The sequence below is a fragment of the Pipistrellus hanaki genome (assembly GCF_964339955.1).
Source record: "Pipistrellus hanaki genome assembly, chromosome: 3".
Lineage (NCBI taxonomy): Eukaryota > Metazoa > Chordata > Mammalia > Chiroptera > Vespertilionidae > Pipistrellus > Pipistrellus hanaki.
Window position 1 is genome coordinate 56,172,803 of NC_140505.1, and position 26,249 is coordinate 56,199,051.

Genomic DNA, 26,249 nt, shown 5'->3' on the forward strand with positions numbered 1-26,249 from the left:
TACAATGGGAAGAAAATTAAGTAGAACAGAACTAATAGGATTGGGAATGCAAGTATGTACAGATGAACAGTGGGAGGTGGGGGGTAAAATTTTTAAGGAAGAGAGCAAGTAAGGCTCCTCGAGACATGATATTCAAGTATGAAGGCATCAGCCATAATATTAGAGGGAAGATCCAATGCACAGTTTCTATAATGGGAATATCTCTACTATGTTCAGAGGAGAGCAAGGAGGCCAGTGTGGCTACAGCCCATGAAAGAGTGGAGAGGGATGGGTGCCAGAGGACATCAGAGGAGACCTGGCCAGATGGTAGGAGGTCTTCTTGCACCAGTGTAAGAACTGTGGCCTTTACCTTTAAGTCTAATGGGGAAGAATTATAGGGTTTTATTTTTTACTTATGAAAGAATCATACTGACAACTGCATTGTAAACTGACTTAGGCAGAGCAAGAATAGAAGCAAAAAGACAAATTAGGAAGTTCTTACAATAATCTAAATATCCCTATATTAATGTGGTTTCAATAAAAGTTATAAGAAGTGACCAAATTCTACATAAATTTGAAGGGGGGGAGGGTCCACCAATTTATTTTCCTTTTGTGTCTTGTTTTTCTTTTGAAATAATTTTAGACTTAAAGAAACATTACAAAAAAAATATACAGCTGTCATATAACCTGCACCCAGCTCCCCAAATTTTAACAACTTATACACACTGTTCTATAATGTATAAACCCAAGAAATTAACAATGATACAATGCCATTAACTAAGTTACAAATTTTATTAGACTTTCTCCATTCCACCCTCTCCCCCTGAATATTTTGTTCCAGGATCCCAACTGCATTTAGTTGTTTCTCCTTAGTTTCCTCTATCCTGTGACACACAGTTCCTTTGTATTTCTGTTTTAAGACAAGGGCACTTTTTTTTTTTTTAATATATTTTATTGATTTTTTTACAGAGAGAAAGAGAGAAGGATAGAGAGTCAGAAACATCAATGAAAGAGAATCATCGATCAGCTGCCTCTTGCACACCCCCTACTGGGGATGTTCCCACAACCAAGGTACATGCCCTTGACTGGAATCAAACCCAGGACCCTTCAGTCCACAGGCTCTGTCCACTGAGCCAAACCGGTTTCGGCAACAAGAGCACTTTTGATGAGTAATGATTTTGTAGAATACCCCACCATTTAATTCTGATATTTTCTTGTAATTGGGTTGCATTTTGTCAAGAACACCACAGAAATTATATGCGTTGGTCTCCGTGAATCATATCAAAATATATATAATACCAATAAGTCTTATTATCTGGTGGTGTTAATCTCCAGTGAGATTTTTAGACAGATTGAAGTGTGGTGAATAAGAGGATGAGAGAAGTCAAGAAGGACTCTAAGATTTTGTTCTAAACTACTGTAAAGATGAAGTTATCAGCAGGGATAGATGAAGCAGGTTTATGGGAAGATGAGCACTCAGCTTTGAACATGTTAAATTTGAGGTACCTATGATATATCTAAGAAGAGGTTTCACATAGGCAATTGGACATACTAGTATAAGTTTAGAGTTTGATAAAGAGGTTAGGCTAGAGAAATAAATTTAGAAATTGCCAGCCTATGAATGGTTTTCATAACTGTAAAATTAAATTAGTTCACCAAAGGAGAAAGTAAAATAGAAAAGTGAAAAATGAGGATAGAGCTCTGGGACATTCCAACATCAGGAACTTGATGAGAAAAGGAGAAACTTACAAAAGATATTAAGAAATAGCACCTAGTAAAACACCAGAAAACTTCTTGATTAATTTTTTTATCCTCCCCTCTCCATTTTTACTCTCTTGGCCTTAATTTAGGCCAGGTCTACCACTTTGGGATTCAGTGTTCATATGAAAAATAGCATTTAAAATGGCTTTTAATTTATGTTTTAAATGAAATTAGGTGAGACAATAACTGCAAATTAATTTACACAGTGTCTCAGACATGGAAATGCTAGCAATTATGGGCATTATTATTTTTCTCTGTCTCATTCACTAGTCTATGAACATCTTAATAGCTGAGACAGTTTTGTTTTATCTTATTCTACTACCTAGTAGAGCATTAGCACATTAAGATCCATAAATGATTCTTGAATAAATAGAGAAAAGAAGAAGAAAATTTCCAGGGCACTGCTTAACTAAAGAGTAAATTCCTAGGAAATTCCAAACACAATGACACTTAAGATAAAAGTAGATTTTGCCAGAGGGCTCTCCCTAAAGCCTCTTAAAGCGTCCTCCTGCTCATGTCGAATGTGGTGTCGATATTTGTACTTTGTATCTTGAGTGGAGAAGAGCTGCTACGGGCTCAGGCTGACCCTTGTCTGGAACTTCTCTTTGCTGCATTTATCTTCTCAGGGTTCATGGGCCAAATTAATCTCTCCCAATGACAACTCTCTCAAGAGTGGCACTTAGTGCCCACCAGTTAGGCTCAGTGATTAAGCGACAACCTATGAATCAGGAGGTTACCAGCTGGATTCCCTGTAAGGCCACCAGCCCTGGTTTCAGGCTCGATCCCCAGTAGAAGGCATGCAGAAAGCAGTCCATCAATGTGTTTCTCTCCTCATAGATGTTTCTCTCTATCCCTCTCTCTTCCTCTCTTTCTAAAATCAATAAAAGCACATTTTTTTAAAAGACTTGCACAATCTACCTTGGACAAGTTAATTAATCCTTTTTTTTACCTCAGTAGTTGTATTTGTAAAAATAAGGATGCTCCCTCTTTTATTAGAATGCAAGAAAGAAACCAAGATGGCGGCATAGGGAAGACACCCGAATGCAGCCTACCACAACAAATTTGAATTTAGAACTGGAAAACAGGGGAGGCATTGCCCTGAAGCACTGGACGGCTAGCTGAGAGGAGGCTCTGCCATCTGGGAAGGAGAGAGAAGGCGCGCTGACCCTCAGAAACTGTGAAGGTGTGGAGAACTGTGTGCGTGAAAAGGCGCTGGCTTAATCCTAGCGCGCGGAGAGGGCGGGCCAGGCTGAGTTTGCTGTTGGCACAGAGAGGGTTGACAGCTAACGTGTGGCTGGCTTTCTTGTTCAAGAGGAAAACAGAATCACCCTATTACTCTGATAGACTGCCCCAGTCAAGGAGAGGCCAGAGGGTCAGGCAGCGGGCAGAGATCTCTTGGAGGTGTGTGAAGCCAGTGGCCATTACTGCAGGACTTTGGGAGGAGCCGACGGGAAAACAAAGCTTGTCTGCACCAACCCAAGACTACGCCCCATCCAAGCTGAGCACAGAAGCTCTCCCAGAGGCTGGCTTTCTCTAAGGAGGGACTGGCCGGAATCCAAAGCTTGTCTGCACCTTTACCAAAGAGGTGCATGTGCCTACAACCAATCTTGTGAGACTCACCGTGAACTGGACTTTTCTAAGGTGAGACTGACAGGGAACCAAAGATTGGCTGTGCCACCCCGAGACTCTGCCTCATTCAAATGGAGTACAGAAGCCCTCCTAGCTGAGACACTGCTGATTCTCACAGCCAATTGGCTTGGAGATCAATGCTTCCCAGTGATACCAACAATAAGCAAGGCTTAACAACAAGACTGCACACACAGCCCACAAAGGGCTATCCCAAGACTGTCCACAGCAGGTAACTGGGAAGGCTGTGCTACTGGGCTCTACCAGAACACCTACCACACAAAACTATTCCAACAAATCAGGAAAACAACTAAAATGCAGACAAGAGGCAGGACACAAAGGAAGGAGATGGAGGAAAAGAAAAGAATGGACATTGAGTTCAAAACTACAGTTATAAGGCTTTTCAAGAATGTCCTAAAAAAGGCTGATAAAAAAAATGAGACCTATGAAAATATGAAAAGGGATCAACTAGAAATAAAAAGGGATCAACTAGAAATAAAGAAAACATTGTCTGAAATAAAAAATATTACAGAGTCCTAAAAACAAACTGGAAGATCGCAAGAATCAAGACAAAGATTTAGAACACAAAGAGCCAGAGGACACTCCTCTGCAAAAGCAGGAAGATAAGAGAATTCAGAAAGTTGAAGGTAGTGTAAGAAACCTCTGGGACAATTTCAAGCGAACCAACATCAAAATTATGGGGATCCCAGAAGAGAGAGAGCAAGATACCGAAAGAATGCTGGAAGAAATAGTGACAGAAAATTTCCCCCACCTGGGAAAAGAAATAGACTTACAAGTCCAGGAAGCGCACAGAACCCCAAACAAATCCAAGGAGGACCACACCAAGACACATCATAATTAAAAATCCAAGAGCAAAAGACAAAGAGAGAATATTAAAAGCAGCAAGAGCAAAGCAGGTAGTAGTTACCTATAACAGAGCACCCATGCGATTGTCAACTGATTTCTCAACGGAAACCATGCAGACCAGATGGGAATGGCAAGAAATATTCAAGGTGATGAATAGTAAGAACCTACAGCCAAAAATACTCCACCCAGCAAAGCTATCACTCAGAATCAAAGGCCAGATAAAGAGCTTCACTAATAAAAAAAAAAAAAAAAGCTAAAAGAGTTCATCACCGCCAAACCAGAATTATGTGAATTGCTGAAGGGGGTTATTTAGGAAGAAGAAGAAGATAAAAATAAAAATTATGAACGAGAGAGTCTCAGAAGATGGCGGCCAGGTAAACACTTGTACGGGCTGCCTCCCACAACCATATCAGTGCTGCAACAGGGGATCTTACCTGAGACCTGAAAAGACCACAACTGTGGGGCCCCGACCGGCCCGGACAGGCGGATTCCACAGAAAGGTTGGATTTTGCCGGGGATAATGCAGGGTGTCTGTGTCCCAACAGTGAAAGCGAAAGTGGCAGCTGCGGTGGCTGCGCGTCCTCTGGGGCAGCAGAGACAAAAGCGTGCGCTGGGACCCAGGAAATCTACGCGCACAGAAGCCCCCCACTGTTGGGTCTGGCGTGATTCGAGAGAGTGGACGGGGGTCCCCAAGGTTGCTACTAGTGGGATTCTCTAGGGAGCAACCCATTCTGATCCAACACGGTGGGAGAACAGAGGAGCTGGAAAGCAGTCTGTTTGTAAGTGCCCGCAGACTCGCCCATCGTGCACCTGGGCTGGTTCCCCTGCAACACTTTGCTTCTGATTACAAAGGAGAGATCACCCAGATTGGCTGACCCTAAGAGACAGCAGGGGGAATCTGCTTTTCTGGAAACGGAGAAGCAGAGCAGGGAGAAATCATCCAGGATTCACCTCCGAGGCAAAAATAAATAAATAAACAAACAAACAAATAAAAACGGTATTGAGTGCCACAGAAAAAGAAGGCTAGAGCAGCCAAAAAGATGGGACATCAATCCACATACACTGCCACCTAGGGTTTGGAGTACAAACTGACTGTGTTTATTATTAGTTTTATTTGATCAAAAACCAAGAAACTAAGGAATCGCCACTGAGGTGCAGCAGAACGCAGGGAACTGCAATACAGTCTGGACTGAGAAATGGGCGAGTCAAATAGAATAACAAAAGTGAATGGCCCTCACAACTGCACACTTTTTTTGCTAAATTTATTTTTTATTTTATTTTTTTTTCATTTTTTGCATCTTTTACTTAAGAAACAATTTATTTTTTTTTCCTTTTTTCCTCACTAGATTTTAACTTTTTAATTATTACATTTTTAGGTTCAATAAGCATTTTTACTACTGCTATTTTAATTTTTTTTAAGTACCATTTTATTTTCTCTTTATTTTACATTGGAATTAGTGTTCTTCATTTTATTTTTATTGATATTTCTCCTTCAACATTGTTTAACCCTATCTCAACACGACCTTTACACCATCACTCTCTTTCTAACCTTCCCCCTTTTTGCTATCCTGTTTATCTTAACCCTTTCCTGCTTTAGATTTCCTTACTCTTTCTGTATCCCCCCTGCTAAAATTTCTACCCTACTTATATATCTAATTTCCAGTCCCCCATGCCAAGTGCATACACACCCCTCTCTGAGCTGTACTAACTAGCAAAAAAAAAAAAAAAAAAAAAAAAAAAATTGTTTTCCTCACTGTTCTTTTGATGTTGTTTGGGGGATGATGATTATATTGTATTTTTATGCTTTTTAGTGAGAGTATTCTGCTTCTTCTTTTGTTGTTGCTGTTGCTTGGTATTTTCTTATTTGATTGGTTTTTGTTCATTGTTATTTTATTACTTCTGTTTTCCCTTCCTGTGCTGGAAATTAAGGGGTGTTATAGATTGTATTATTCTCCAGATACTGCTGACAGCATTTGTTGGGGTTAGTGGTTGTTCAATTGAAATTCTCTCCCCATATATATAGTTTATTCCCCTTTTGTCTCTTTCTCTCTCCCTCTCTCTCTCTCTCTCTCTCTCTCTCTCTCTCTCTCTCTCTCTCTCTCTCTCTCCTCCCTGTTTCCCAATTTCATTTTGACACTCTTTTTCCTATCTTTTTCTTTTGCTCCCTCCCTCTTCTCTTTTTACTCTTCCTCTTTCTCTCCTATTCCCTAATTTGCCTTTCTCTAGTGGTTACCTTTATTGGAGGTTATTAATATTGCAAATACATTTCTGTTCAGTGCCTTGTGTGTTGTGCCTGGTTGTGTTGTATTTTGTGTCTTTAAATCAATGCAGGAGAGAGACATCCTGAAAAGAGAGACCATGGGGAGACAAAGAAACAGCCCACAAATGAAAGAAAAGCAGGCATCACCAGAAAAGGAAGTAAACGAGTTAGAGGCAAGCAACCTAACAGAGCAAGAACTCAGAGTAACGATAATAAGATGGCTAAAAAGAATGGAAGACAAATTTGACAATATGAGTAAGACCCAAGAGGAAATGAAGAAGAACCAAAAGGAAATGAAGATGACTCAAGAAGAAATGAAAAATGACATCGCTACTATGAAGAACTCAATAGAAAGCATCAAGAGCAGACTAGAAGAAGCAGAGGACTGCATCAGTGAGCTAGAAGACAAGATGGGAAAAAATACCCAATTAGAGCCCGTCAGCAGATGATTGGATCCAAAAACTATGGTACATTTACACAATGGAATATTATGCTGCTATAAAATAGAAAAAATTCTCATCGTTTGCAGCAACCTGGATGGAATTGGAGAACATCATGCTGAGTGAACCAAGCCAGTCAATGAAAGAGAGACACCACATGACCTCACTTATTTATGGATGATAAAGAACATTATAAACTGAAGAACCAAAGGATAGATATAGAGACAGTAAAGCAACAAGCAGACTGTCAAATTTCAGCGGGGAGGTTGGGGAGATCTGGGGGAGATAAGAGATCAACCGAAGGACTTGTATACATGCATATAAGTACAACCAATGGACATAAAACTCTGGGGAGGGAGGGTATGTATGGGGTTGGGGGGGCAAGGGTATATGTACAAAAATAATAATTTAATAAAAAAAATTATGAACAATAAATACGTAACTATCAACAAGTGAAACTAAAAACCAAGGGAATTTAAAAATCTGATGAACAATAATAACTGAATATAATAGATTCAGAGGTATGAAAAGGGAGTGGACTAATGATTCTCGGGGAAAAGGGGAGTGGGAGTGCAGGAAGAGATTGAACATAAACTGTGCACCTATGAATGAGGACAATGGGGGATGGGGAAAGGACAGAAGGTGGGGTGGGAACCTGGTGGAGGGGAGCAATTGGGGGGGGGGCGGGGCGGGGAAGAGGAACACATTTGTAATAATCTGAGCAATAAAGATTTATTTAAAAATTTAAAAAAAAGAATTCAGTTACCGAACAAGACTATCACTTATGGCCCTTTCTTAATAGATGACAAAGTGATAAGAAATATAACTCAGTATTATGTTATTGTTCTATATTTGATGGTTAAATGGGCAGGTAGAGGCAGTGTGTGCTTACTGAAAATTCCATATATGAGGTACTATCCAGTGTTATAGTATTAAATCTCATTGTAATTTTGTGGAGTATTCATATTAGCAAAAACTTAATGTATAGAACAAAGATGGGGGACTCAAATTCTTCTGATCCAAATGAGTATAGTTTTCCCACTGCACCATACTGAATAAATAAGGTCAAGAATCTACCACGAGTAGACAAGAAGAAAGTGCTCAGGTGAACTTCGGGTGGAAAAAACCACGAGGCTCTTTCTATGTGTTTGCCATCTGGAGGGAATCTCAGCCTGTTCTACTACTATATTATTTAAAATTTCCAGTTTGGCACTCTAATTTAAAGGAAAACTTCAACTGGATCATTAAAACCAGGCATTTATGCAATATACACCTACAATTTTTGTCCTAAAGTCAATGTTACAAATTTTCTTGTTTTCAGTCTTTTCTCCTTTATAGACACTTTCTCCTTTATTGCACTTTTAACTCCCTTGTATGAGGGGATAAAAAGAAAGACAGACAAAATCAATGACACCAATGTTCAGAGTTTCCTATATAGGGAGCAGTAGAATTAGAATCCAACTAGCGAGAACCATTCTTAGTGATTAGTTTGGTTTTGGTTCCTATGTTCCACTTTAGGAGAAAAGAGCTTACTAGAAAACCAGTATATATCAAAGATTACCCTCTACATCAAAAAGGCACTTTCTAGAGTAAATCCCACTCTCTATGCATTCAGAGTTCAATTAGTTGTATCTCTATGCCTGTACTTGGCGGCACAATGAGAATTCTTATCTTTAAACATGACCTGAGGGCACTGCAAGATAATCATTAAATATATTCACTAAACTGTACTTACTAGGGCAGAAAATTGGAATAGCATACTTCAGAAAGATTATTTTAAACAAAGGTAGAAATTTAAAAATGGTTTCCTAGTTAATCCTCAGTTAATTAAAAAAAATTTTTTTTTACTCTATCACACCATTGCAGCTTGTGGTAGAAGATAACATAAAATGAAAAACATTTGTCTCCATATGATTCATTTTAGCAAACATTCATTCAGTGCCAGGTTTTTTGTTGGTTTCCAGCAGTATATGAAAATAAGTATGGAAAAACACTTCTATTTAGAACAGGGTTAGCAATCTAAAGCCCACAGATCAAGTCTGTGTTTGTATGGTCCACTAGCTAAGAATAGTTCTTACTTTTTTTTTTTTTAAGATTTTTTTTTTTTGGGGGGGTATCAAAAGAAAAATATTTTGAAGCATGAAACTTATATGAAATTCAAATTTATGTCCATAAATAAAGTTTTATAGGAACATAGCCACATGCATGCCTTTGCATTTTATCTATGGAAGCTTTCACACTAAGATGGCTAAGTTGAGTAGTTGACACAGAGACCATTTGGCCTGCAAATCTGTCTACAGGAAAAGTTTGCCAACCCCTGCTTGAAAAACTCAGTCTCTAGTGGGGCAGAGGTACACATTGGCACTTCATTTTCGTTAGTGCTATGATAGAAGTATAATAACAGAGGGAAAAGTTATTCCTTTTAACTGTAGAAGTCTGAATTTAGTGAGTATATTTAATGAGAATGGAGGTTATGAAGGTGATTCTAAGTAAGGACAAGGAGAATGGGAGCATAACATAGCAACAGAGAATAGCAAACCCCTATTATGTCTGGGAAAAGTTCTGTAAGGAGTATAGAAAGAAATGGGAAATGAGCCTAAGAAGTACACGAAATCAGATTAGGATTCCTGATTTATTCAAAGATTAGGTATCATCTGCAGAAGGTCATCAAAGATTTTAAAGCAGATCAGATTGAGTTTTGATCAGATCTGAGTTTTGGACAGATGAGTGTAGCAGAAGGGTGGGGACTGAAATAGGAAGAAGGAAAGAATAAAGGCAGAGAAACTAGACAGGGGTATTACAACAGCTCAGGTTAGAGATGATAATCTGATTAAAGACAATCTGTCACGGGAGGGAGGAGTGGAGTGAGTTGAGAAGGACGAAAGCATTTTAGACCAACTGAATTGGTGGAGTACTGGTTTTTAAAGAGCGAGAAAAAGGGTCAAGGTGACTTGATACTTGATTTAATTTCTGAACTGAGAAAAAAATATTATCCAAATATGAGTCCTTTGTCCTTTCATTGCTCTACTCCAGGATGTAAAACAATAACTGACTCTCTGTATACAGTAAGTATTTGCAGAATGAATAAATCAATGAATGCCACAAAGCAAGATAGGAAACCAAGAAGAAAAGTAGTTTTGATAGAAATTATTGGCTTTCCCATATCTCCTTTCAGTGAGAATAAGATAACAAGCTCTACTGTGGATAAATCAGTCTTGAGGTACTTGAGGAAATCTGGGTAGAGAGGTCAGTAAGGCATTTTGGAATATAGGCTCAATGCTTAGCTGAGAGACCCTGATGACCTTGAAGGTCAGGATCTTAGAGGCACTTGATGAATCCATGAAGTAGATAAGAGTTCTGTTCCAGTTAACTTTATTATTTTTTTTAAAATTTATTGTTATTGATTTCAGAGATGAAGGGAGAGAGAGACAGAGATAGAAATATCAATGATGAGCCGAAATCGGTTTGGCTCAATGGATAGAACGTCGGCTTGGGGACTGAAGGGTCCCGGGTTCGATTCAGGTCAAGGGCATGTACCTTGGTTGTGGGCATATCCCCAGTAGGGGGTGTGCAAGAGGCAGCTGATCAATGACTCTCTCTCATCGATGTTTCTTACTCTCTATCTCTCTCCCTTCCTCTCTGTACAAAATCAATAAAATATATTTAAAAAAAAAAAAAAAAAGAAAGAAACATCAATGATGAGAGAGAATCATTGATCGGGCTGCCTTCTGCATGCCCCCTACTGGGGATTGAGCCTGCAACCCAGGCATGTGCCCTTGACTAGAATTGAATCCAGGACTCTTCAGTCCACAGGCCAACGCTCTTTCTACTGAGCAAACCAGCTAAGGCAGTTAGTTAACTTTATTTTAAAAGACCATACCTGGATACTTTTTCTCTTATTAAACTATAAAATAACCCTGTTTAATTGAATAGGCACTGCATATCTTCACAGCCTGGGTTCATTTTACCATAAAAAGACTTAACAACCATCCTGCTGCTACACCATTTTCAAAGTCATAAGTAAAGTAGGTAAGAAGGAAAGAAATAAGGATATTAACTATGTTCTAAAACATCTTGAAATAATTTATGTCCTTCTCACTATAATACTACAATAAAGCAAAATTGTAGTTATTTTAGTATTCAAAAATAACACCAATGTCAAATTTTAAACTAAATTGAGAAAACAAAATGAATATAGGGCATGACACCTATCTATGTGTTTAAACCTGATGTTAAGCATTCGGCAAACAGAAGCAAACAAAAACACTTGATCACATTGCAACTCTATGTACAAAGACTTGTTGTTGCATCCTACAGTTACTGGAAAGTGAAGCAGAACTCCACTAGCCTACGGCCATTTGGTTGGGTGTGGGTCATCAGTAAGATGAAATCACAAGGTAGAAAAGACAGATAAGATTTGTTCTCCTCTCCCACTATATGATAACTGGAGTGTTTGAGAAACATAGCATTATGAAAATTAAAACATATTTTGATACTGCTGGTCTTCAATAGTGTATCTTATACAATTTCAAGATAATGGTGCTATTTTATGCATTTTCTAAACTTACTTGACCACAGAATAATTTTATTCAAAGTATCTAATAGAACTAGTCCACCATAGAACCCACTTTAGGAAACAATACACTAATTTTCTCCAAGAGTTGCACATCTCCTTGTAGATAATTTCCCCTACTTTTAATAACTTATTTGCTAATGATAAAAAAAACCTATATCTCTAGTCAAGTTCTTTTTCTCTTGAACTCCAGTCATGTTTCTTGTGGAGATCACCATTTGAATGTCCTGCAAGCACGGGAAAATTTCTCTATGTGGAAAATGGAAATCAGCATTTTCAACTATGCTTCTCCCCACCACACATACACATTCACATATAGAGTTCTTCTGAGTACTCACAATCTCAGGAAATAATACTCTTATATGTCTAGTTGCTTAAAGAAGAAGGCTGGGAGAAATCTTTGAGTTCTCTTTCTTCCTCACCACTGATACCCTTTCACAAAAGCCTGATGTGATGATCTGTGCAATATCTCTTAATTCAAGTTCTTCTCACAAGCCCTACCACCTTGACTTACATAATGGCCTCTACCATGTTTCTAGTCTTGTTGCCTTTCAGTTCACTTTTCATGACATAGACAGAGGTTACACAGATTTATACAAGTGTCAAAACTCTAGGCTCTGAAAAACACTCAAGATGTGTGCATTCTATTTTATGTAAATTGTTCTTCAATAAATATAAATGTTTAAGTTGGTTGTTACCAAGTAATTCAGGTACCTTTTTAAAAAATACATATTTTTATTGATTTCAGAGAGGAAGGGAGAGGAAATAGAAACATAAATGATGAAAGAGAATCACTGATCAGCTGCCTCCTGCACAACACAGCACTGGTGATCAAGTCTACAACCAGGAATCTAACCATGACCTTCAGGTTCATAGGTCGACACTCAATCACACCAGCTGGGATCAGGTACCTTTAAATAAGTTACTGATTCTTTCATGTAAATCACTGCCGAGATGATCACTTTGATTAATGAATTGAATGAATCATCTAAAATTTTGCTATCATGAATCAGTGATCTTCTCATTGTTGTAAGTACCAATAAAAGCCAGTCAGTCAGATCAGTACATGCCTAATAAAAAGTAAACACATATGTATACTTCATCACTGTTAGGTAAGATTACTCAGGACAAATATTTCATAGCTAAAGTAGAGCCAGGGTTAGTACCCTGACAGACTGTCTTAAAGGCTATAATATAGTAAGATTGCCTGGTTGCTCCTAATGACACTGGACAGAGTGATGAAAGAAAAGGACTGAGCTCAGAGATTCAAGTTCCCAGCTCAAATACTACATAAATGACTTCAAAACTCCTCTGTGTGCCCTAAAGGGAACCTTATCTCCTGTAACCACTGGACAAATATTGCTGAAAATCAAACACGAGATCTTACCCTGTGACTGGCTGAATTACAATGCAAGTTGGACTCCCAGCTTCATGGGGTGTCTGTTAAAGTAAAGGTATGGATTGGGAAAGAATAAGATCCTAAAGGCTGGAGAGGAAATGTGTGGGTTGGCTTTGATAAAGCTGGGGACATTGAGTCCTTAAATCCTGATGATTCTTCTTTGCCAGTAAACGCATCCTCCTCATCTCTGTCTCAGGGAATAACCCTGCATTGCCTGAGGAAACTTTAATGAATTCCCACAAGGCAGGTGCTATAAAAGACAATCCTGATTTTCCTTGGGACCCACCCCCTACATTCATCCTTGTTTCTACACCTACAACTAGACTCTAGTCTCAGCAGGCCCCTAAAGGTGAGCTACAAAGTGTGACCAATAAGGAGGTATGCTTTACTTCAAAGAACTACTTGAGTTTTCTAATTTGTACACACAGAAACTTGAGGAACATGTGTGGGAATGGATATTGAGGATGTAGAATAATGATCGGAGGAATGTTAATCTGGATCAACCTAAATTTATTGATATGGGCTCTCTAAGCTGATATTATGCATTTGATTTTTTTTTTTTTTTTCAGAGAGGAAAGGAGAGAAAGATAAAAATGTCAATGAGAATCATTAATCAGCTGTCTCCCTGCACACCTTACTGGGAATCAAGCCTGCAACCTGGTCATGTGCCCTGACTGGGAATTGAATCATGACTTCTTGGTTTATAGTTTGATGCACTACCACTGGGATACACTGACCAGGCTGAGATTCTGCTTTAATGTTGCAGCTTGGGGAGTTAGGAAGGATTCTACCAGTTTGGTTGGTTAGTTGAAGCATAGACCAAAAGGTGGTCCACAGTGAATTAATTAGAAATGCCAAATTTGCTTTGATTTAATGTAGAGGAAGGGACTCAAAGGCTTGGGGAGATTGGAATATTGGAGTGCATTGGTCATATAAGATCTACTCTCATATACTGAAAAGGTCCAGAAGATATATCTTTTACCCCAACTGTGAGAAATAAATTTGTGCAGTGAACCCTTAAATCCTTGAAGAACTCTGCAATCACTCTTCTCTAGGCCAGAAACTAAAATTTCTGCAGTCACTGAATTGGAAAGCCTAAAGGCAACAGGAATAATTGAATCCCAGGGTGGCAGATGCCAAGTGGCAGCATTCACCTGCCAGAGGAAAGGTGGGTCTGGCTACCATAATGGACAACAGAGTTAAAGCAGCCAGACTAGTGAATAACTATGGCATTGGCTACATGATCATGGTCTTCCTAGAAGTGAAATAGCTAGAAAGCCTACTAAATTCTTACTTGTTCTGTATAAGCAGAAAAGTTCCAGGTCAGATGAGCAAAACTTTAATCTCAATCACAAAAACAGAGAGCCATGCCTCTCAGTCAATTTCCACATTTGAACCAGTTTACTGGACCCCCGAGGAAGGAACCTGATAAACTGCCAAAATTTTACACTGCTAAATTTTTCTTCCAGCCAAGGAAGAAAAGGGTAACCAAGGGACCTACAGCCTTTTACCAGGGTAACTGCCTTTCAGCAACCACTGGCCACTGGCTCTGAAACAATACTAATTCCAAAAGATCTAAAACATCATTGCAAACCATCATCACAGAAGAGGCTTATAGAGGTGAGAAAAATCAATGAAGTTTTAGCGCAGACCCATCACAATGAGCTCAGTGGGTCTCTGAACCCATCCTGCAGTTATTTCCCCAGTCCCATAATGCAGAATTGAAATCGGTATACTTAGTAGCTGGCAGAATCCCTACATTGGTTCCTGAACCTGTGAAGTGAAGGCCATTATAGTGGAAAAGACCAAATAGAAGCCATTATAACTGCCTTTATCTAGGTAAGTAGTGAAGCAAAAACAATGCCTCATTCCTGGAGAGATCATGGAGATCAGTACCACCATCAAGGACTTGAACAATCCAGGAGTGATTATAACCACCCCATCCCCACTCACCTACTTAGCCTTATGCAAAAGAGAGAAGAGTTTGGCTAGTGCCATGGTAGGCAAACTGTGGCTCATTAGGTGTGGCTCTTCCACAAAATACCACGGCCTGGGCAAGTCTATTTTGAAGAAAATGCATTAGAAGAAGTTTAAGTTTTAAAAATTTGGCTCTCAAAAGAAATTTCAATGGTTGTACTGTTCATATTTGGCTCTGTTGACTAATGAGTTTGCCGAACACTGGGCTAGTGGAAACAGACACAATTCTCAACCCTGTATATGCTCCAGGCACTGTTACCTACCCTGTTTCCCAAAAAATAAGACAGTATCTTATATTAATATTTTCTCCCAAAGTTGTGCTAGGTCTTATTTTCAGAGGATGTCTTATTTTTGGGGAAACACGGTAGAATTCTTTTAATTGGCTCTTTCCCCAGCCCCCGTAATTTCCTGACCAGTACTCAGTAGCACACTAATGGGAGATCCTTTGCAGGTCTCTGGATTTCTCCCACTGTGGAGTTCCTTTCTCTCTGATGACTCTTCTGAACTGAGAACTCTAGCCACCTTGGCATCCCTGACTCTTAGCCATGTATTCCAACTTGGGTTCCCCCTCTTATTCAGCAGCCTGCAAACACTCTCCAGGCAATGAGATGGGAGAAGGAACACCTGTATCTCAGAGGACTCACCTGTACTCAGAAATCACTGTCCTTTCTTGGTCAATGTTCAGTGTCTTAAAAATTGTTTCTTACATGGTTTCCATCTTTTAGTTATGTCATGCAAGAGAGTAAATCTGACCCAGTCTAGATGGTATTTCAGCTGTAATGAAGGCAGAAGTTCTTATTATATGAATTTGAATAAACTGTTATAGGAACACAGAGAAGGAAAAACTTGCAACATGGGAAATTTTATAATAGTTGGGCAAAGAAGTTAAACTGAGTTATTTATAGATTAGTAGGATTTTCCAAGGTATCGAAGGTAGAACCCTGGAAATATATAGTTGATTCTGGAAAAGTTAAATAGCTCAAGGCAGCTGAGCAGAGGTGTGAATTAGAGTAGTAGATGATTACTCTGAAAAAGACTGATTCTAGAACATAACATTTTTATATCTAAATAAGACTTTGGAATTTTAATATATACTGATAATAAGATAATGCTGTATTTAAGTAATTAGCCTGATGACTGGCACCTAGTAAATGCTAAATAAATGACAGCTATTCCATGTCTTAAAATCACTGACAACAAATATTTTATTATTTAATGCTATTCATTTTTGGTAGCCTAGATTTTAAATTTCATGAGACTAGGACTGTGCTTTCCTTGTTGGACAATATATTCAGCACGTAGTGAGGGTCTAGCACATTTGCCTTCAGTTAGCATTCAGTAATAATATTGAATACATGAATAAGCAACAATAAATCAAAAAATACTTTGTGTACTAAAATAATACAAAAACCTTTGTTTTACAGAGATTATAAAGAAAATGCTTAAGTAGATTCAGTGACTTGGAGAATAAAGAAAGACAGCTATATATAATGGGATATAATGTGGGTAAGGAAGGCACTATTTAAAGAGATAGTAGTGGAACTTTTTCCAGAATTGACAAAACGAACAGACTCTCAATATCAGGAAGTGTAATAAATTCCATGCATGAGAAATAAAAAGAAATCCATACCTTGACTCACCATAATGAAACTTGGGCATACCAAGGACAATGAGCAAATCTTAAAATGAGTGAGAGGGTAATAGTAGATATCTTTTAAAAAGTATTAAAACATATTTCTTACCAAAGAACAACAGTGATATTAACTACTAGCTTATAAATGCAATAATGGAAGTCAGAAAACAGGGAATGACTGAACTTAGAACTCCCATAAAACATTCAAGACATTTTCAAACATAGAGGAGGTAATGTATAGGAATTGTAATGATGTTCTTTGGGAATAAAGGCAAGGTTCCTAAAAGAAAGATGTGAGACACAAGGAGAAACAGTAAACAAAAAATTATTATGTAAGTAAATTTGAACAAACATTGACTATATAAAATAGCAATCATATTGTCTAAAGTATGCGGATAGGAGAGAAAGATTTATCCCAGAAAAGCAGTAATTCATGTTAATCTTTTCAAAATAATTGTATTTTTTGAAAATGGTACAGCTATTAATTCTCCTTTTTTTTTTTTAAAATTTCTAGTTAATCACCAGATAACAGAAATAGATTTGGTAAATGGCAAAAAGGGATAGTGAGGGGGGAAAAAGTCAAACAATCCAAAGGAAGTCAAGAAGTGAACAGAAAGAAATGTAGAAAATATAGAAAGTATGGTATAAGACAGCATAGATGAACTTAAGTATGTCGGCCATCACAATTAATGTAAATTTACTAAAATCTATTTCAGAGAGGAAGGGAAAGGGAGAGAAAGAATCATTGATCCACTGCATCCTGCACGAGTCGACAACCCAGCATGTGCTCTATACTGGAATAGAACCAGGGACCCTTCTCTTTTTTCTTTAATTGTTATTTTTTATTCCTCACCCAAGGATATTTTCCATTGATTTTTAAAGAGAGTAGAGGAGAGAGAGAAAGACAGAGAAACATTGATGTGAGAGAAACACATTGATTGGTTGCCTCCTGCATGTGCCATGACCAGGCCCGGAGCCAGGAAGGAGCCTGCAACCAAGGTACGTGTCCTTGACCAGAATCAAACCTGGAACTCTTCAGTCCACAGGCCGATGCTCTATCCACTGAGCCAAACCAGCTAGAGCACCAGTAAAATAATTTTAAATATCCCTTTGGATAAATGGGCATGTAGTTTCTTATAGGACATTATTCTCTCAGATTTCTTCTCCCTTTACTATTATTCTCCAAGAGGCTCTGGGCTTGGGGGAGAGGGTGGTACAACTCACACTGCCTGTAGTGGTGAGGGGAAGAATTCCTCCTTGTCTAGGTGACTTCATCCTGCCAGACTCCCTTTTTTTATTGTTAACACTGTTACAGATGTCGCCCATATTCCCCCACTTTGTCTACCTCCACTAAGCCTCCAGCCCCCCTCTTCCCCTAGACTGCATCACCCTGTTTTCTGTGTCCATGAGATATTCGTTTATGTTTGTTGAAAGCTTCCAGTTGACTTTACTAGCAGAAAAGGGTGGACAAGGAGTCCGGAAGGCTGGTCAACCTTGAGGATCTGGCAAGAGTCAGAGCCAGATACCCATGGACTAGTTGAGACAAAGGTAGTTGAAGCAACTTCCACCTTTTAGTCTCATGTAAATCCTTACTGATAAGATAGTCTGACTGTTATTGGAATTGCCTTTCTAAGGGCTATGGGTGTATCCCAAACCTGAATAAAAAGGATGGCAAGGCCAGAGAAAAGCAAAGTCCTCTCTTGGGCTTCCTCCTGGCCCCCAATTCCTAAATTAGTATTTTCTTGTCTTGCTTCTTTCATTTGTGTGCAGCCTCCTCCAGGACATGAACCCTGAACCTGAACCCTGAACCATGCAGGACATTGGGGGACAATTGCATATGTTCTTTGGCTAATCTCTTCACCTTCTTTTATCCAGTTTCCACTAGATGTGCCAGTCTGTTCCATGTATTCATGTTACTGGTGCTATTTTGTTCATCGGTTTATTTTGTTCATTAGATTATACACATTTGTGAGATCATATAGTATTTGTCTTTCTCTGGATGGCTTATTTTACTTAGCATAATAATCTCCTGGTCCATCTACACTGCTGCAAAGGGTAAAATTCATGCTTTTTTACTGCTGCATTGTATTCCATGGTGTAAATGTACCACAGCTTTTTTATCCACTCATCTACTGATGGGTGTTGTGGGGTCGAACCCTGGGTTCAAAATAAGACCACCAGAGGCTGAAGATTGATTTAAAAAAGCAGGAGAGGATTTATTGAAAAACTGGCCAGGACGGCCACAAAATCACCACACGCAGGTGGAGTCCACACGACCGCACTATTCCAGGGGTAGGCAGTCCTTCTTAAAGGTTCAAGCCACAGAAATTTTCCTTTGTTCTAAATTCTAAAGACTGGGAATGAGTATGGTTGCCACCATATTTCAATGGGCCCACCAGATCTTTAATTTTTTAATAAGTTTTATTAACTTGCAGAGAAGAGGAAGAGAGAGAGAGATAAAAACATCAATGATGAGAGAGAATCATTGATCAGCTGCCTTCTGCATGCACCCCCCTGCCTCAACAGGGATGGAGCCTATTATCTGGGCCTGGGCCCTGACCAGGAATTGAACCCATTCATGGGTAGACATTCAACTACTGAGCCACACCAACCAGGCCAGTTTCCAGATCTTGGTTATTATAAATAATGATGCTATGAATATAGGGGCTCATATATTCTTTCTGATTGGTATTTTGGGATTATTAGGATATATTCCCAGAAGTGAGACTGCTGTGTCAAAAGGCAGATCCATTTTTTATTTTTTCAGGAAACTCTACACTGTTCTCCACAGAGGCCGCACCAGTCTGCTTTCCCACCAGCAGTGCCCCCTAGGGTTCCATCCACACCAGCACTTGTCATTTATTGATTTGTTGGTGGTAGCCATTCTGACAGGTGTGAGATGGTACCTCATTGCAATGTTAATTTGTATCTTTCTGATGATTAGTGACATCACTTTCACCACAGAGCAGTGGTGACTGAGCAAGAGTCATGGAGTGTGCTGGCAAAGAGACGTCACTACTCCAACAGGTTATCTTTGCCCTACCAGGAACTTCATCTAGAGGACAATTATCTGTTTTCACAGAGAATATATATATATACTAGAGGCCCGGTGCATGAAAATTCATGCACTGGAGGCAGGGGGCGGGGTTCCTTCAGCCCAGCCTGCCCATTCTCACAGTCCAGGAGCCCTCAGGGGTAGGAGGTGACCTGGTGATCAGGGGAAAGCGACACCCCTATCATACCTCTGCTGCTGCCACTGCCAGCAGCACAAGCCTCAGCCGGCTCCAGTTACCTGAGCCTCGAGGAGCCCTGGCTGACCTGCGTCTCAGACCCACCCTGAGCAGCTGGGCAGCTGCCATCCAAGGCTTGCCTGTGCCTCGGGCCAGCCCTGAAAAGCTGGGGGCCTGAGGGCATGAGGGCTGGTCTGGCTGCACCATGCACCTGCCAACACAGTCCTTCCCGTTGGGCTGAAAGAACTGTGTGACTCTGGTAGGGCTGAGGGGACTGGGCGCCACCATCTTGTGGCTATGGGCACCGCCATCTTTGTAATGGCATGATGGTCAGTTTGCATATTCCCTCTTTATTAGATAGGATGACAGAGAATCAAAGAGAGAGAGCACATACATCAGATCAGAAGAATTTGTGTTAGTGGCTGTGGGTCAGAAAAGCTTGTGAAGCTATCGACTCCCAATCCTGACTCTACAAATATTTTTTGCTAACACCCTTTCTCCTACCTAATCTTGGAGGAATCACTCCCCAATCCCAGTTGGTCCCCAGATATTGCCATTTGCATATCATGACAGCCTAAAAATACCACGAGAGCTAAATTTAAAAGTTTATCACTCCCACATATACTATTACCATACACCAGGTTATACTGTGTTAACTGAGATTATGACAAAATACTAGTAAGTATGTATTTGGTGTACATATGAAATGCCCAGACAAATTGATACTTAAATTTTAATTACTGGATAAAGCAAAAATAAATCTTACAATTTAAAGCTGTGTTTCTTACAGATTTCTTGCTAAGGTGGGGAAAATAGTATTTCAGAAATTTCAAAACTGTCATGAGTCATAAACAGATTAGAAATTCTCTAATAGTAAAACAACCTTGGCCCAACTACTCTTTTAATATATTGCTATCCACTTAAGAATTTCATCAAGTTCCAAGTTGTAGCTTTAATATCTTCTTGCAGGTAAGTGAAACAAAAATTTATTTCATTCCAACTTTGGGAGCTTTTAAAGAAGTGCTTCGTTGCAATTAAGATTAACAAGATTAAAGGCCATAAACATTTTCACTAAAAACTCCATTTTCTCAAAATATGCAGTACAATGAAAACAATATCATTGTAGTTAGGCCCCAGACATTTTTCTTTTTAACATACTTTCCTAAAGAGAAAGAAATCATCAATAGGTTTGGTTTGCTTTGGATATTGTACCAAAGCCTGTTTTCTCTTTCCCATTAGCAATTTCATGGGAAGGAAGGCAGAGTATCAATTCCTCCTGCATTTATCTGGTTTCATGCCTGCCCCTGGGTGAGAATGGATGACATTCTTTGCATTACATTTGAATGTAATAATAAATGCTGTTGCTAATTATTTTTATGATCCTCCATATCTGTTATGTATTTTAAGCAGAACATGAAGATTTGATTCACCTGAAAAAAATCAAACTTGTGTGTCTTTGATTCTCCCTAGAATTTAATATTGCAAAAGCTTACTGCTATTTCTGTTTTCCAGAAAGTGTTATGACAGTGTACATAATGTGTGCTTAATACTCAAACAAAGATTACATTGTCATAAACTATATAAATTAATTTCAGGGGGCTCAGAGTTGTATAAATTTGTCTCGAAGGATAGGTTCAAAACATGTACTCCTCAGAAAATTCTTCCAACAATAATCCCTACCATTATATTCAGAAACAAAAGAGGAAAGTTAGGAGATTGCATTACTTAAAACAAATGGGTACAGAAATATACAAATCTATTTTAATTATAATTTATGAAAATGTTTTATTAGAAACTTAAATATGCACCACTATGCTGATATTATTATAAATCAAACAAAAATCATAAAATACCAAGTGTTGGCATAATGTGGAAAAATAAGCACCCTTGTTCATTGTAGGGAATATACAATGGTATAAATGAAGCTATAGAAAACAGTTTGGTGGTTCCTCAAAAAATTAAAGGTAGAATTATTATATGATCCAGCAATTCCACTTCTGGGTATATACATAAAAGAATTGAAAGTTAATGAACAAAACCATATGCAAAAACAAACTCAAAATGGATACAAGACTTAAACATAAGACTGGAAACCATAAAATTACTAGAGGAATCCGCAGGCAGCGAAATCTCAGACATATGCAGAAAGAACTTCTTCACTGATACTGCTCCTAGGGCAATGGAAGCTAAAGAGAAAATAAACAAATGGGACTACATCAAAATAAAAAGCATTTGTACAGCAAAAGGACCATCAACAAAACAACAAGAAAACCCACTGCATGGGAGAACATATTTACCAATGTTATCACCGATAAGAGTTTAATCTCCAACATTCACAGGGAACTCATACAACTTAACAAAACAACCCAATCAAAAAATAGGCAATGGCCTAAACCGGTTTGGCTCAGTAGATAGAGTGTTGGTCTGCAGACTGAGGGATCCCAGGTTTGATTCCAGTCAAGGGCATGTACATTGGTTGCAGGCACATCCCCGGTGAGGGGTGTGCAGGAGGCGGATAGTCAATGTTTCTCTCTCATCAACGTTTCTAGCTCTCTTTCTCCCTTCCTCTCTGTAAAAAATCAATACTATATATATATATATATATATATATATATATATATATATATATATATATATATATATATATATATATGTTTGGTTTTTTTTAAAGGGGCAATAGACCTAAATAGATACTTTTTGAAAGAAGACATAAGGAAGGCCAAGAGACATATGAAAACACACTCACAGTCACTAATCACTAATCATCCGAGAGATGCAAATCAAAACAACCATGCTGCATCATCTCACACCTGTCAGAATGGTTATCATCAACAAATCAACAAACAACAAGTTCTGGCAAGGAAGCAGAGAAAAAGGAATCCTCATGCACTGCTGGTGGGAATGCAGACTGGTGCAGCCACTGTGGAGAACAGTATGTAGTTTCCTCAAAAAACTGAAAATGGAACTCCCATTTGACCCAGTGATCCCACTTCTAGGAATATATCCTAAGAAACTAGAAATACCAATCAGAAAGGATATATGCACCCCTATGTTCATAGCAGCACAATTTACCATAGCTAAGATTTAGAAACAGCCTAAGTCCCATCAGCAGATGACTGGATCAGAAAACTGTGGGACATCTACTCAATGGAATACTATGCTGTGGTAAAAAAAAAAAAAAAAAAAAAAAAAAAAAAAAAAAAAAAAAAAAAAAGAAGGAATTCTTACCATTTGCAACAGCATGGATGGAACTGGAGAGCATTATGCTAGGCGAAATAAGTTAGTCATTTGTGGAATATAGAGAACAACATAAACTGATGAACAAACTCAGATCCAGAGACAGAGAAACATCCATCAGACCTTCAAACCATAGAGGGAAGGCAGAGGAGGGTGGGAGGAAGGGGGAGAGATTCACCAGAGGACTTGTATGCATGCATATAAGCCTAACCAATGGGCACAGACACGGGGGGGGGGGGGGGGGGGGGGGGGGCGGGGAGCGCTGATGACTGGTAAGAGCGGGCAATGGGAGATAAGGACACATATGTAATAGGGAATAAAGTAAGAAAATTAATGAACAACATAAACTGATGAACAAAAATAGATCCAGAGACATAGAAGTATTGAACAGACTGTCAAACCTCAGAGGGAATGCAGGGGAGGATTGGGGGGTGGGGGTGGGGGGTGGGAGAGAGTTAAGAGGTCAACCAAAAGACTTGTGTGCATGCATATAAGCCTAACCAATGGACACGGACAGTAGGGGGACGACGGCATGTCCTGGGGACAAGAGCAGCCGGGGAGGGCCAATGGGGGGGAAAGGAGACATATGTAATACTTTCAACAGTAAAAAATTGTTTGAAAAAATTGAAAGTAGGAACTTAGGCACATACTTGTACACCAATCTTTATAATACTATTTTTTACTATAGCCAAAAGGTGAACACAACCCAAATGCCCATCAATAGATGAATGAACAAACAAAACATGGTACCTACATACAATAAAAAATTATTCAGCCTAAAATGCAATGGAATTCTGATACATACTGCAGCATGGCTGAATCTTGAAAATACTATGCTAAGTGAAACAAACTAGATACAAAGGGATAAATGTTGTATGATTGAATTTATATGATGTACCTAAAATAGTCACATTCATAGAGACTGAAATAGAATAGAGGTTACCAGATGCAGAGAGGGGGAGTGGGGAATGAGGAGTTATTGTTTAATGGGTACAGAGTTTCTGTCCTAGATAATGAAAAAGTTCCAAAACTGGATAGTGTTGAAGGTTATGAAACATTGTGAATGCACTTAAAGCAGTGGTCGCCAAACTCATTAGTCACCAGAGCCAAATATCAACAGTACAACAATTGAAATTTCTTTTGAGAGCCAAATTTTTTAAACTTAAACTTCTAACACCATTTCAAAATAGACTCGCCCAGGCTGTGATATTTTGTGGAAGATCCACACTCAAGGGGCCAAAGAGCCGCAGTTTGCCGACCACTTTAAAGTCTTAAAGCCACTGAATTGCACACTTAACAATGGTGAAAATGGTAAATTTTATTTTATGTATGTCTTTCTACAGCAAAAAAAAAAAAAAAAAAAAAAATGGCCTTTAAAAATGTAAAGAAATGCAATTCAGTTTATTCAAATTAAGCAAAATGCCACCTATTATAGCCAATGTTTTCTGCTGTTGCATGGAGAAAGGATGGAAGAAGGAAGCTGGAGACCACCAATGCTAGAGATAGGCTAGCCTAATGCCACAGACTCCATAAGGCCAAAACATCTCAGAAGATCAGTCAACTCTACAGCAATGCCACATAGAAAATAAATGTTTGAAAGATTAAATATTTTACTTTCCAGGCAATTCTTGTGTTGTGTCGAATATAAAGCCTAAGAATTAAAAGGTTTTACACATGATTTCTCTTTGTGATTTTCCTTCATAATGATTCAGTTAGGGAACACTGTAATTCATTTCTTAAACTATTTTATTATATAAATGTATAAATACAGACACCTAAATTGCTAAACAAATATATGTTGCAGAAAATTGTCATATCATAGAATCATACTTTCTAGCTATATAATCTTGTAAAAATCACATCCCCAGAGCCTTGGTTTCCTACTCTGTAAAATGGGAATAAATATACACTGACACTACAGAATTGGCCAAAGAATGTAATGAGATCATGTGAGAGCACCACCACTAGCACATTCTGAGGATCCAAATATTTTTTTTTTATTATTATGTAAGTGAATATAAATGAAGCAACCTGGAGAATAAAAGGAGAGGAGGAGTGTTAGAACTTTCTTTAAGCACCAGATTCATGCAAGTAGTCAACACATGATTTCATCTGATCTGTGGAAGCTTTTATTCAAAATGGGTGTGGAGATTTACAAGATTGGGCCTGAAATGAACTGATGCACTCAGACACACTATATGTTGTACTAATTCTAAAATAATCAAAGCAAAAATAAACAAAATGACACCCATAAAATACACAGACAAGATGCTACAGGAGAAACCACATATAATTGGATAATAACCACCACAACTGTGGAGAACAAGCAGTTGTGAATCACATAACATTTGTTTGCCATGGTTTCTTTTTCTCTTTTTCTTTTTTTTTTTTTTCCTCCCCTTTCATGGGAAAAAAAAAAAAAAATTGTTTTTCTTCCAAATAAAAACACTGGTTTGTGGGCTTGAATTGATTTTTTTTTTCTCCACTCTTTGTGTAAAAAGGTCAGAGTAGCTACCAGCACAAGTATGAAAGGGTAATAGTTTCCGGCTCTGGAAAATTCATTGTTGAACAAAAGAAGAAGAGAGACCACCTTGTATCGCTGAAGACAAAGTAAAGAAAACATTACATGTTTTCAACCTGCATGTCATAAGGAATTTTGATCACTTTGGCATTAGTGTTGGAGAAAATGTGTTAATATTTGTTTTCCTGATAGTGTAAGTTATTTCTTATACCCAAATAAAAAAGGAACATATCCCTCCTGACAAGACGTTTTAACTCAAAATAAAATGGCAAACAATCTATGGGATTGTTTTACAGTAACATGACTAATCTCTGATGGTTCTCTAATTTAAACTAAATGAAAATGAAGGTTGCATAATGGTAATGACAACAAGGGCAGTGCCAAAGAAACAATATTTTGCTCGGATCCATGGCAATGTCATAGTCGTCACACGTATGAAACAAAGCTCCAGAAGATTAGGTCATATTTACCTCATCAGGTAAAAGTCAGAAAGGATAACTGCAGGTCATTATTGTATAGGAGTTAATAAATTTATTTTTAACTCACCTCTCACTCCTCTAAATAATTAATTTAGTCCTGGCCACTAACTTCTATTTTCTCAGTAATCTGTGTGGGAGTTTATTTGCAGTAATAGATCATGTCAGTTCATTTGGAAGGGATGAAAGAGCTGTTTCTGTATAAATGTCATCCACCTTAGATTAGACTCTATGAAAGATATAAATATGTCTGCCTGATTTCTACAAGAT